General features: G+C 29.1%; 1 long non-coding RNA gene across 1 annotated transcript; it reads right to left on the reverse strand.

Annotated features, from left to right (window-relative positions):
• Positions 1 to 3,642: 3,642 nt before the first annotated feature.
• LOC128547949 (uncharacterized) lies at positions 3,643 to 5,739 on the reverse strand. Its single transcript, XR_008366801.1, has 2 exons — positions 5,694 to 5,739; positions 3,643 to 4,551 (listed from the first exon to the last, which is right to left on the reverse strand). It is a non-coding gene; the product is annotated as an uncharacterized LOC128547949 (long non-coding RNA).
• Between the last annotated feature and the right edge of the window lie 9,326 nt (positions 5,740 to 15,065).

Consider the following 15,065-nt stretch of genomic DNA (forward strand, 5'->3'; position numbering starts at 1 on the left):
CTAATTGATTTTCAACTTGTGAGAGCTTAATCTGAAACAACTCAATTCCTTTCTTAATCAAACATTTGTTACAACATCAATATTTTTTTCAAAACAAAACTCTGTTTTGAATTTATTATAATATTCTAACTTGGACATAGATTGGACAGAAGCACGCCAGTTTTTGGATAAACTGGTCGCAAATGCGTTGTTTAAACATTGGTAAATACTTTGCATTATAATCAAAATTATTCCAAATATCACTGTTCGGAGAGCACTTTAACAGCATTTTTCATTACACCAGTATACAAAAAAATCAACTCCTAAATATTTAAAATGATCTACAACTTAGATTTTTTCACCAATGATAAACCAGTTGAAATTATCTACTAACAAATTGATTGTGAAATATATTAGACCAGGACAATGAAAGGGACCATCTTTAATGAAGAACCTCCAAGCAGTAACAGGGAAAATGTCATTTAAAGATATTGTTAGCTCTAAGAGTAGCATAAAAGGGCAAAGTGTCCCCATTTGAATAAAGTTAACAGAGGCCTTTATAAGAGTGCTATATAACAAGTTTGAGGAAGATACATAACAAGCTTGAGGAAGATCCATCAAGCTTTTTATGACAAGAAGTTGTTCTATCTTAGCTCCATTGGCCCTTAGCTCCAAGGGGCCAAAGGACCCTATCTGAAAAACTTTTGGAGAGGCCTTTACAGTCATTCAGCAATCAAAGTTTGATGACGGTAAGCCAAGTTTAATGAGGAACCACCAAACGGTTCTAGTAAAAATAGTTCTATTGTTATTTCTAGTGATAACATAAAAGCGTCAAGTGAATCGATTTGAAGAAATTAAATGGAGGAGATTAGAGGTTATTTATAGAGTTTTTTATGTTTAGCTCTATTGGCCCCTAAAAGGGACCAGGTGCCTCTGTTTTAGAAACAATTGAGATTGAGTCTTACCAGAATGCTACAAACCAAGTTTGGTGAAATTCTCACCAGTAGTAGAAGAGAAGATGATTTAGGATAAAATGGTGAAGACGAACGACGGACGCTGGATCATCTATGTATACTTAGTTCAGGTGAGCTAAGAAACTAAAGAAGACAATAGGATGAAAGAAACAACAACAACATATTACATTAGATTAATTGAAAAAACAAAACAAACAAGAATGAACATTTTTTATCAAGATGTTAGAAAGCAATAAGTCTGTTTGCATATTCTCGCGTGAAATGTACAATACTTTAGATATAAACTATTAAATTTCTGTTTCAAGGAACGAGTTTCTAAATAAGCTTAGCTTTTTACTAAATCTTTGATTGTGTAAATGTATGTTTGCTGTATATCTGCTGAAAATAAATATTGTTTAAACCAAATTTCTGTTACTGACTCGTGTGAATATGCAATTCACGTTTCTGGAACTGCACATCCGCATACCGCAATGCAATTCATTCATAAATATTTCAAATGTGTTTTTGTTAGATTACATTCAAATGTGTTTTCGTCAGATAACGTTTTATTAGGTTAAGCATTAGATTATAAATTGATATCTCAATGGGTATTGTATTTCATTACAGGTTTATTTTTATACTGTTATGAACGGGATTTAGTTACAAATCTTAATGAAATACTTCCATTTTTCAAGAATCGTGGAATGCAATCCAAAATAGTTACAATGAGAGCAGGCCTAAAAAACACAACATTTAGAAATCTCATTTTTCTGACCCCCATCAAACATATTTATTTGAAAATAATGAAACTAAAATAGGTTGTAAAAGAAACTATTCTATGTATCACAACGTACTTGGTTTGTAAGAGCTAGCTTATAATCAAGGAAATCTGCATTTAACCAAAAGGTTATAACAAAAACGTAACCAAGAAGGTTATTGTTATTACAAGCTTCTGCTTGTTTCACTAAGTTCTACTGCAGGTCTCCGAAAGTTTAAAGAAATAAAACACAAACCTTAAAACACTTGTAAAACTCAAAAGAAAAAAAAAAAAAAAAAAAAAAAAAACACACACACACACTCAGAACGCTATTGGGATGTAATTTTACAAAAATATATAGAAAATTAAACATAGCACATTTTTAATCTAGTATTTATGAAAACAAGATAAAAATATAAAAATAGAATACCATAAAAACATGGTACATGCTAGGTAATTGACTCCCATCCCACTCTATCCCACTAGAATATATCATTACGGTTTCCTACTTGATGGTGCGGTAACTTTGCTTTTCTACTAAATCCACAGGAAATTATTTTTTCTCTGTCATCTTCTTAAATCTTAAGCTTCAGGTAAGATACGTTGGTGTACCAATGCCATGAATGTTATCTATACGTTTTAATTAATACAGTCGGATAGTTAGAGATTAGTTCAACGGTATTTCATTTACACTATCTCGTTTTAGGTCAAGTGTGATGTTGATATACCCCAAACGTACATGCTTGGATATAAGGCAGCTACAGCCGGGGCTTTATCCTGAAACAATATACATTACTTCTATGCATACAATTATGAAAAATCCGCTTTTTAAAAACGAAAATAAGTGGGCACTAGTAAGTTATACTGTTAAAGCATTCGACAACGTGCATAAAAAGTTCTTAATTGCAAGCCAACAACAGTCAGAAAGCAAGAAAGCCCGGCACAATAGTCTCGGACAGATAACATGTGCAATCAAACTACAACATGTCATTAGAAGGGTGTATTTTATGTAAGAAAAAATCTTGTTTAAAGTTTCATATAATGAGAAAATATCGTCATACGACACAAACCGCAAAATTATGTTGAAATCTCTTATAACCACATGTCTGTAAACAACGATAATGACGTCTTTTAACATTTCATTAACAAAAATAAAAATCAAATCAAATAAATTAGATATATAATTTATATAATAATTAAAGGTCCAATACTAAGGAAAGTGAACGTTTTAATTTCTTTTAAAAAGCACAGAAACTTATTCATTTTCGCAGTATATGTACAATTATTTTTCTATGAAGTATGAAGAGAGTTAAAAAGACCTGGGGGGGGGGGGGGGGGGGGGGGTCATTCTGTCGATTCATTGAAATTTCAATATAATACACATACATTTCTTTGAGTTCCAAAGACCTTCTGTAAATTTTGACCTGCCAATCTTCATTATTTAGTGTCTTGCAGAAGTTTATGCACTGGCTATGAAAAAAATTGCCAACTCACTTTCCCTTAGTAATGGACCTTTAAGATAAGTTTTAACAAATGTAAAAATATATAAGACACTCTAAAATCTAAAAAGAAATGGAAGACAATGAAGGTTGTTGTTTTAGGTGATGATGACTTTACTGCCAAACTGTAGTTAAAGTCAATATTGAATAACACAGTAATTTTAATTCCGTGTGTGTATAGTATAAAGTCAGAAGTGTATTCTTATTCACTAAAAACTTTACTGAATGTCTTTTGGAAACTGTTTATGCATTTAATATTTTTAAATACTTCAAATATAAACTGTTAAAATTTGTGTAGAAATTGTTACTGACCCGTGTGAATATATAATTCACATTTCTGGAACTGCATATCCGCATACCACGTTACCATTCATTCATAAATATTTCAAATGTGGTTTTGTCAGATGTTTTATTAGGTTAAGCATTACACTATAAATTGATATCTAAATTCGTACTGTATTTCATATTTATTTTTATAACGTTATGATAGTGATTTAGTGACAAATCAAGGTACCTTGATGAAATGCTTCATTTTTTTCAAAACTCGTGGAATGCAGCTTTCCAAAATAATTACAATGACAGCAGACTAAAATACATTAAGAAACGCCATTTTTCTGACCTCCATTTAACATATTTATTGGAAAATAATGAAACCAAAATAGATGGTAAAAGAAACGATTTTAATTTTGACATTGTCAACAATGCACACCCAGCATAGATGCCACAGTGCAACATCCAATGGGGTCTACGTCTAGCCTTTAATCAAGGAAATGTGTATTTAACAAAAACGTTATAACAACAAGGTAACAATAAAAGTTACCGTTATTACAAACTGCTGTGCTTTACTACAAGTGTCCGAAATTTCAAAGAAAGGTAACACAAACCTTAAAACACTTCTAAAACTTTGATCACTCAAAATTCTATTTTGGGATGTAAATTACAACATATATGGAATATTAAACATAGCTACATCTTAATCTAGTATTGGTGAAAACAGTATAAAGATATAAAAATAGAATACCATGCAAACATGGTAAAGTACAGAACATACTTGGTGATTAAGTCACATCCCATCCTATCCCACTAGAAGTAATCACTGTGTTTTCCTATTTGATGGTGCGATAACTTTGTCTTTCTACTAAACCCACACAGGAAATCACTTTTTCTCTGTCATCTCAAAATCTTGGTGCTATTACTTCAAGTGAGTTACGTTGGTGTACTGATGCCATGAATGTACTTAATACAAACGGGTAGTAAGAGCTTAGCTAGACTTTACACTGTCTCGTTTTCGATCAAGTGTGATGTTGACATTCCCCAAAACGTACATGCTTGGATATAAGACAGCTACAGACGGAGCTTCATCCTGAAACAATATACATTATATCTATGGATACAAATATGAAAATTCCGTTTTCAAAACGGAAATAAGTGGGCACTAGTAAGTTAAACTGTTAAAGCATTCGGCAACGTGCATACAAGTTCTTAAAAGCAAAGCCAACAGCAATCAGAAAGCATGAAAACCCGACACAATCGTCTTGGGCAGATAACATGTGCAATAAAACTACAACATGTTGTTAGAAGGGTGTATTTTATGTAAGAATAAAATTTTCTTTAAACTGTGATATAATGAGAAAATATCGTCATACGACACACACCACAAAATTATGTTGAAATCCGGTTACTGACCTTATTTTCAATAACCGCATGTGTGTAAACAACGATAATCACGTATTTTAGCATTCATTAACCAAAAACTGTTATAGATTTCAGCAGTTCTTGTCCAATCATCTTCAAGTATTTTCACGTTGAAATGATATAAATTTTATGTATATTTAATATCTGACGTTTATCTACAAATGAAGCGTGTTGTCGGTCAAATCATTCTGCTTGCATTTCTCAGTGCCAAGTGTATTCAGGCAGAAAAAGATTATAGATCGAAATATTTGGACGACTGGCATCGTCTAATCGTGTCTGTGATAGCCTTGATATACATATACTGGCAATGTAAATGATGTAATAACCTTATAGTAAGTTAGCAAATAAAATAATAAGTCTGAAATTTCAAACAGGTTTTATTTACAATGGTTTTACCCGTGAAAACAATTCAAAGTAGTCAAAATAGTAAATATAAATTTGACTTTTATCATGGTTGCAGACAAATTGATTTTCTTCCATAGATTGAGCTGCATTTTGAGAACAAACAAAATGCATAATTTGAGTGTACGTCATCGAGATAAACGACGTTAAACGTTTTACTAGCATGCGTGTCGTTTATCTCGATGACGTACACTTTTTATATGTCTGCCCTGATGATTATGATATGAAACCGGTAGGTAGACAGAAATACAGATAGAGGAAACCCATTGGATGTTTTTCTTTATATATATATATATATATATATACTTGACAATGAAAAGACTCGGCACAAGATGGAAGTCTATAAATCAAATAAATAAAATGACCTCACATGCCTTTCCAACAGTATATAATTATAAAAATACATACTAGTTTCGCCTATCGGCTCATCAGTGTACATACAATGTAACGTGACGTTACTATGGTAATGACCCGACGTCAATATAAAGGGACGTAATTCTGACGTTATTTTCTCAAAGGGGCGTAATAAACGTTGTTATTTAATTATTTAGAATATAACTGTTACTGTAGGCTTATAAAATGCTTTAAACCAAAACTTAACAGCCTACAGTAACAGTTATATTCTAAATAATTAAATAACAACGTTTATTACTAGTAGTTTATTTTAGCAGATATTAAATGGCACCTTCATACGCAAACATGTTCATGGGCCGTCTTGAGAGGCAATTACTCTCGACGGTCACATTGAAGCCGCATCTATGGTTACGCTTTATAGACGATGTGGATATGCAATGGACTCATGGCCGGGAATCTCTTGACCATGCAAACAACTTTCACCCATCTATAAAGTTCACCAGTGAGGTTTCAAATGAAAGACACGTGTTTCTTGACACAGTATCAAAGCTTAAAGATAACAAAATTGTTGTTGACCTGTATTCAAAACCTACCGACACCCACCAGTATCTTCTCACCACAAGCTGTCATTCTAAACACTGTTGCCAAACCATTCCCTATAGTCAGGCACTGCGAATCCGCCGTATATGCTCAGACACAGAAACGTATCAAGAAAGAACAGAGGAGCTATCAAAACACCTCCTAAAAAGAGGCTATTCCTCAGACTGCTTTCCCTCGCTGCTACCGAAAAAGCATTTGCATTCTCAAGGAAAGAACTGCTACAATACAAACACAAAACAACTGAATCAAGCAAACGCCACACCTTTTGTGGTCACGTACCATCCAATCTGCCAAACATACGTGCAGCTGTAGACAGACACTGGCCTACAATTTTGAGTCATCACAGCCGCTCAGTCGTATGTTCCCTGAGAAACCCTCACGCATACAGAAGGCCTAAAAGTCTGCGAGACATTCTGTTCGGGCCCAAAAGTCAAGTCGGCTACAGACACAACTAGTCAGGCCAGTCAGGTCCTTGTGGTGCCCCAAGATGCCAAACATGCACTACCATGCCAAGCACCAGTACATTCCTTTCCTCCAATGGAAGCAAATCTGCAGTTAAAGGATTGGCTAATTGCAAAACAGAAAATGCCATATACCTTATAAACATGCGGAAGTGCAACAAAAAATATGCCCGGGAAACAAAACAGACGCTAGCAAAGCGAATGAATCTCCACTGATCTGACTAGAAAACACGCAATTCAATCGGTCGCCGGTACTGAACTTTTTTAACATGGAGGGCACACCTTTGCGGATATCCTACTATGTTGCATTGAATTCAATGACAAAATGGACGGATAAGCAAAGAAAGGAAAGAAAACCTACTGGATCCGCCGTCTCAACACCTTACAACCTAAAGGCATCAATAAGGGAGACTAGATTAGCCGCGAAGCATTATTTTCCCCCTAGATTAAAAACACAGATACTAGTAGTTTATTTAGCAGATATTTAATCACTTCAGGCAATCGGACATAGTTTTTAATTAACATCGACCCACAACATAGATTTTCTTTTTTCCCCTACCTTCTCTGTTGAAAACGGCGTTAAACACAAAACCAATGAACGAAACCTGAGGAAATTTCAGGGAACCAATCAAAAACGCTCTATTTTTATAAAACCGCTATTTTTATTTATCACTCATTCGTTGAAACGATATGTTCATTGAGCATTTATATCGAACTATACAGGCGGTATTTACGCCGTTTCTGTGTTGTTTTGATTTATGCTACCCTTGAAAAAGGCTTTTTTTTAAAAGCCGAAAGCGCTCGGGTTTATAAATTTAAACTTTTGACACTGTTTGAACATATATTTTTTCTCATACTCTATAATTTTATCTTTATGTTCTTGTATCCTTCCGGGATATAGTGAGATATTAAAGAAAAAACATCAACGAAATGCCTTTCAAACACACTGGATCCCTATTTAACATCTATTTAATAAGTGGTATTTATTTACAACACTTACCTCTCGTTTGCTCATCCATAACGCTAATGAATTTCGATAAGAAAATTTTTGACAATTTTAAAATACATGGCATTCTTAATTTTAAAAAATGGCAATGAAGGCTGCCCTTTTAGTTGGTAATGACCCTATTGCCAACCTGTATATAATGTCAGTATTAAAAAAACACACAATATTTTAATACTTTGTGTGTTCAGTATAAAATCAAAGGTGTTTTCTTCATCATTAGAAACTACTGTTAGTCGACAGATTTTATTTGCTGAGTGGGCGACTGGGCAATACTACATTATCATTGAAGTATTAGAATTTACATAACAAAGTTAATTCCATAAACACTTTAAACTTTGATTTTTTAAAAAAATTTATGATGAGTTAGTAGTTTATTAAATACCGCAGCGGAGCCCTATTTCACCTAATTTAACATTCAGTCCCCGGTCCGAACTGACCAATGCCGGCCAATTTAAAATCTGTGGATTTTAAACCAACTAAAAAAAATTTTAAACATATATAATAAAATGATTTACAAAATAAAATATATTTTTTTGAAAGAAAGAAGATTTACTGATAATTAAACCCCCCTTATATAATTTTAAACAAAAAATGGGAGAAAAATAATAAAAGCTACCTGTTCGTTTTTGCGGAAAAAAAGAAATCAAATTTGTTAAAAGTACTATCAAAGCAGGTTTAAATTTTGATATTCACAAAGCAATGTTACCTTTATTACCTAAGGAAGGTTTAACACTTCCAGGATATAACTATTGTGGACCAGGAAATCCTTTAGATAACGGACCTCCTGTCAACGAACTGGATGCAGTATGTATGGACCATGATTTTTGCTATGATAGTGATGTAAAAAAAGATACATGTGATAAGCAAATGCTTTCCAATTTAAATAACACTAAATCAAAAACATTTGGAGAAAAGATTGCAAAACATTTAGTTGTAAAACCAGCTATCAAAACGAAATACAAACTTGGTCTCGGACAAAAATCAAAAAACGGGAAAAGGGGGTAGAGTATACCCCCGGAATCACTGCACCAAGCTACCGCTGGAGCGATGAATTAGCAGAAGAATTACACAAACCAATTAAAAGAAAATTTAGGAAACGAAGAGTGATAGTTAATGATATTGATGATACTTGGTCAGCTGATTAGTTGACATGCAAGCTTTTCAAAATATAATAAAGGAGTAAAGTACTTGTTAACCGTTATTGATATATTTAGTAAATATGCTTGGGTTATTCCATTAAAGAATAAAACTGGAGAATCTGTTACTGAAGCATTTGAAAAAATAATTTCTGAAGATAGAATTCAGGGACAAAAGTCCCGAAGACTGCAAGGTTTCCCACAAAATTTATGGGTAGATGAAGGAAAAGAATTTTATAATAAAAAGTTTGAATCATTTTTGAATAAAAATAAAATTAATATGTATCATACATTTAATGAAGGAAAGGCTGTAGTAATAGAAAGATTTAATAGAAGTTTAAAAAGAATAATGTGGGAAATATTTTACAGCAAATAATACTTATACTTATTTAAATAATTTGCAGGATATGGTTGATAAATATAACAAAACAAAACATTCTAGTATAAAAATGACACCAACCGAAGCTAGTAAAAAACTTAAATAAAGGTACTGTTTACTTTAATTTATATGGTGATTTAAAGATACCAAAGAGCAAAGCAAAATTTAAAATTGGTGATCGAGTTCGTTTAAGCAAACTTAAAAGACATTTTGAAAAAGGATATACACCAAACTGGACAGAGGAAATATTTATAATTTATAAAATTAATAATACAAATCCCAGAACATACACTATTAAAGATTTAAATGATGAAATAGTTCAAGGTTCATTTCCGGACAAGAACTTTTACCTACTACACAAGAAGTTTTTAGAATAGAAAAAGTTATTAGACGAGACTATAAGAAAAAACAAGCTTTAGTAAAATGGAAGGGTTATAGCGAAAAATTTAATAGTTGGGTTCCGTTTAGTGAATTGGAAGAAATTTAATTTAGAAATAAAAAGTTTAATTATATAAATGAGCAATAAAAATCTAATTTCTAATAATAATGGAATAGAAACAATAGATCAATTAATTATTCACTTAACTAAACTAGCTGCTGCTTATAGAAAAATTATAAAATTTGTGGGAGAGTAAGTACCGGTTTTATATATTACAGCAGGTGTCTTTGGTTGTTCAGCTGCATTAGCACTTGTTCCAACTATTCCTATATTTGTAGCAGTTGCTGGCGCTGTTCCATCAGTAATTACCATATTACTAACAGACTAAAACTTGACGACAAGAAATTTATTTTAAAATCACATCATCATAAAATAAAACAACTTATAACAAAAGCAGGATTGGAAAAGTAAATAAAGAAGATCCAAATAAAGTTATTCAGGATTTTTTTTACAATACTATTAGAAATGCAGAAAGAAAAAAATTATTCAACACCTCTTGAAATGCACATTTAAGGAATTTAAACTTAACGGATATAAAAGTAAAAAAGAAGAAGAGCCTGTATTAAATTTTACATGCGTTTTTAGAGATTTTTTTTTCTATAAGTATATTATATAGATGGTTAATAGAAAGGTAGATAGAATGATATACCAAAATTATCTAGCACTTTAGGAGAAATAATGAATCCAGACAAAAATTCATATAAAAAAGTTCTTAAAAGAAGAAATGTTATTAAATCAAAACTTAATCAAATAGTTAGCGATGAATATAAAAATCATGTCATTGATAAATTACAAAATGTTATAGATCCTTATCTTTAAAAAATAATTTATTTGAATGGAACTGCGGTTGTCTATTAAAATGAAGAAGAAAATGCTGAAAGATTATGTGATTGTCCCAGACCAAATAATATTCGAAACAATCCTAAAAAAGTTATTGCAACCGATTGTGACACTAATGAAGAAAAAACATATAAAAGCACTTATGCAGCATCCAAAGACCTTAATATTAATTCAGGGTTAATAACAATGTGCTGCAAAGGAAAAAACCAAGTTAAAAGTGGAATATCAAAAACCAGCGGAAAAAGATATAAATTTAAATATTTAATTCATCTTAAAGATAATTTAAAACTTTATTTATTTTATTATTTATTTATTATTTTTTTTAATTATTTTTAATCCTTTTTTCCTTAGTGATTTTTTTTCTAAATATAATATATAGATGGAAATCGAGAGATCTACAAAACAATATTATAAGAAATTTGAAATTAAAATTACATATAGACAAGATCCAAAGAATCAATATATTTAACTATAAACGACTCTTTGAAATACTTAAATCTGAACTTAAAACTTTAAAAGGTATAAAAAATTAAACTTTTTTTAAAAAAAAATAATTTTTTGCAAAAATGGATAAAACTGATAAAATAAATAAATAAAGCAAAATTTTCAATAAAAGGGTTTTAGAAAATATTAACAAAAAAGGAAAAAAAAAAAAAACTTTTCCCATAAAGTTTTTAAAGAAAAAAATAAATAAATTGGAAATTTGGGATTTCTGAAGGAAATTTGGGGGGGGGGAAAAAGAAGTTTTGGGGGGATGCCCTTTAAAAAAATTAGATATAATATAGTTTTGCTGCTTCAATTTAAATTTAAAAATTTAAACCAAGAACCTTTAAACAAATTCAATGAAAGGATTAATAAATAAAAAAAATGAAAACAAATGTTTTAAAGGGTTTTCCCTTTTGGGTTAAAAATTTCCGTAACAAAACATTTTTGAAAGATTTTTAAAATTTAAATAAAAAACATAAAACAACTTGTTTATCTGGAATTAAATTTCCTGTTACATTAAAATCAAATACCTAAAATAGAATTTTTTAAATAAAATACTTTTAAAAATTTTTGGGAAAAGAAAAAAATAGTTTTTATCCATTGTACAAATAAAAATTTAAAATACAAAAGAACACTGTGACATTTTTTTTAATTACAAATGATAAAAAAATGAAAAAATTAAATGAAAAATAACTATGACTGAAAAACCCCCAAGAACTGAAAATCCAACATTTTTTTTTTGGGATAAAAGATTTTAATAGTTTAATTTTTTAATAAAACCAAAGATCAACATAAAAAACTTTTTTTGGAAAATCATGTTTACAAAATTTTTAACTCAAGAAAGAAAAATTAAATGAACATATTCCAAATTTTTTTAGTTTTAAAGGGACCCAAAGGGCTTAAAATCCCAAAAGGGGGAAAAGAAAAAGTAAAATTTTAAAAAAATTTAAACATAAAGGTTTACAGTCCCTTTTTTCTAATTTAAGCTGATTTTGAATAAATAACTTAAAAAGTTTAAACTTTTTTAAAACCATCAACTAAAATTTCATTTACAAAACCCATATAAAAAACATATAGATTGTGGTTACGGCTATAAATTTTTTTTTTGTTATACGAAAATATACAAAACCAACCCAGTTTTTAATAGGGGCCAAATAAATTTTAATTTTATTAAAAAAAATGTTTTGGGGAAAGAGGAATATTGTAAAAAATATTTAAAAAACTTTTTAAAACAAAGATTTGGGGAATGTCTAAAAAAGAGAAAGTAAAATTTAAAAAAAAAAATTTTTGGTCAAAATCTGTGAAAAAGAATAAAAGGAAAAATGAAAAGGGCCCAAAAGGGCCCGAAATCACTGTAAAAATCAGGAAAATTTAAGGGGAATGCTCACCCAGAAGGGAATTTTAAAAAATTTTAAACAAACCATAAAATTCCTGTTAGGGGAGAAATTAAGGGGTTAGACGGTCATTTTTTTAAACCCAAAAAATAGGGAAATTTAAAAAAAAAAAAAGTTTTTCCCTAACAATAGGGAAAGATAAATGGCTTTATGTTTTCTGACTTGGCCCTTTTTTTGTTCTTTTCCATTTTTATGTCCCCCAATCATTGGATAACTAGTAAAAAAATTCCAAAATTTAAATATTTTATCCAAAAATTTTGTTTTGTAAAAGGCTTTAATTTATTAAAAAAAAAAGTTTTTTATCCATATGTTTAAAAGGGTTTCATTAAAAAAATTTCAAAGAAAAAAAATTAAACCCTTTTTAAAAAAGAAAGAGTTTTTATTAAATTTTTAAAATGAAACCCCCTATCTGACAACGAATATGAACTTTCAAAAAAAAACTGAAAAAATTTAAAAATTAAAAAATTTGGGAGAAAAATCAGGGTCTAAAAATTTAAAAAACGACTAAAACATTTAGTGATTTTAATTCAAAAATTTTTTAGAAAACATTTTTTGGAGAAACTAAAAAATTAGCCCCTTGTCATTATTTTATTTACCCTTGGTTTAGTTTGGGATGCAATGTTAAAAATGCCCGGAAAAAAATTTAAATTTTAAATAACTGATTTTGATATGAAATCTTTTATTGAAAAGGGCCCGAGAGGGGGAAAAAATTATATTTCAAACAGAAACATAAAGAAAAAAAAAAAAAAAGAAAGTTTATAAATTCAAAAGAAGAAAGCAAAAAATTATGTACCTCGACCCCAATAACCTTTAGGGTTTGGGGCTATGTGTAAACCCCTTTACCCTCAAAAACCCTTTAAAATTTAAACCCCAAAAACAATTTAAGAAATTAATTCAAAAGGTAAAAGTAATTTTAAATAGTTAAATGTGATCTTGAAAAACCAAAAGAATTCCCAAAAAACCCCAAAAATTTAAATTACCTTTTACCCTCCTAAAAAATTAAAACCCGATAAATGGCTTTCTGATTATAGTAAAAAAATAAAACAAATTTTGAAATAAAAAAAAGTAATGTAAAAAAATAGTTCCAACTTTAATAAAAAAAAAAATTTATGTTTTTCCCAATTTTAAAAACTTGAACTAAATACACAATTAGATTAAAAGTAAAAAAAATTACAAAAAAATATTAATTTTTTAAACAAAAGCCCCTTGGAAAAAAAAAATATTGTTTTTAAATACTAAAAAAAGAAAAAAAAGCAAAAAATTCATTTAAAAAAGGACTTTTTAAATTTTAATAAATAATTCTTAATTCAAAGACGATGGAGAATTTAGTAAGAGGGTTAATAAAAAATTTAAACAAAAGATAAAAAAATTTTTTTAAATTAAATTTATCTACCAAACCTTCTTTTTGTTATTTCAACATTTTTAAAAACTCAAACCCTTTTTTGGGTTTATTCATAGAATAAAAAATTTTGTTATTAAACAGCCTTGTTATTTTGGGAAGTGCATTCTAGAAAAAATAAAAAAATTTTTCCCTTTTAAAAAATTTTCATTATAATTAAAATTAAAAAAAAAGTACGAGGGGTAATTGAAATTTAAATTGTTTATTTGACCTAAATTCATTATGTTAAAATTTTAAAACCAAAGATGCAATGGGGTTTTTTATAAGGAAAAAGTTTTAAATTTGATAATAGTATTACGATAACAACAAAAAATTTTTTATTTTGTTTAATAAAAAAAAAAGTAATTGGAAAATTTAAAGATAACTGCCGGGTTTCCCATTGTTAAATTTTTGTCGGTTTAAAGAAGTAAAATGTATGAAATTCTTATTTATTAAAACGAATTTCCCTTTAAAAAAATGAAAGAAAAAAAAAACTTGTTGTTAAAAAAAATTTAGTTCAAAAAAAATTTAAAAAATACTTTTTTTAAATTTTCAACCCAAAGTAATCACCCCTTTAAATTTAAATTGGGTCTGATAAACAAAAACTTTCCATTGGTTTTTTAAATAAAACATCTTATCATGTTATGACATAAAAAAATATTCTTGATAAGGGGAATTGAAAACCTTTAGCTTACCCCTTAAATTATAGAACCATAAATTGTTAACTGAATATTTTAACTTTTAAAGAATTAAAAAAAATTTAACATCTTTAAATTTTAAATTTTTTGCATAATTAATAAAAATAAAAATTAATTTTTTTCGTTACTTTTTACACCCGTAACTTTGAAAAAATACATTTTCTTTATTTTTAATTGAAAATTTTAGCTTCCCCTTTTATCTTTTTAAATTTTGCATCAACAAGAAAATTTAAAAGGAAATTTAAAAATTTTAATTTCTTACATTATTCCCAAATTTTGAACAAAAACCGGGACTAGCTTTTACATTTTGGGCCATTGAAATAACCCCCCAAATGGGTATTTTGGTATAACATATAAAAAAAAGGGGGTTTTTCTTTAAATTTGTGTGAGCCTTCCAACTCTCAGGACGGGAACGCCCAAACTTTTAAAATTTTATTTATTTTTTTTTTAAATTTTAATGAATTTTCCCCATTATTTTAATTTAATTCCAGTTAAAAAAAATTGTCCTTTTTTTTTTAAAAAATTTTAATATTTGTTCTTTTACTCTTTGATTAAAATTTTTATTTATTTTTTACAATAAATCATAAAACCGGTACTTTATCTTTGAAA

Source organism: Mercenaria mercenaria, chromosome 13 (assembly GCF_021730395.1).
Source record: "Mercenaria mercenaria strain notata chromosome 13, MADL_Memer_1, whole genome shotgun sequence".
In the NCBI taxonomy this organism is placed as follows: Eukaryota; Metazoa; Mollusca; class Bivalvia; order Venerida; family Veneridae; genus Mercenaria; species Mercenaria mercenaria.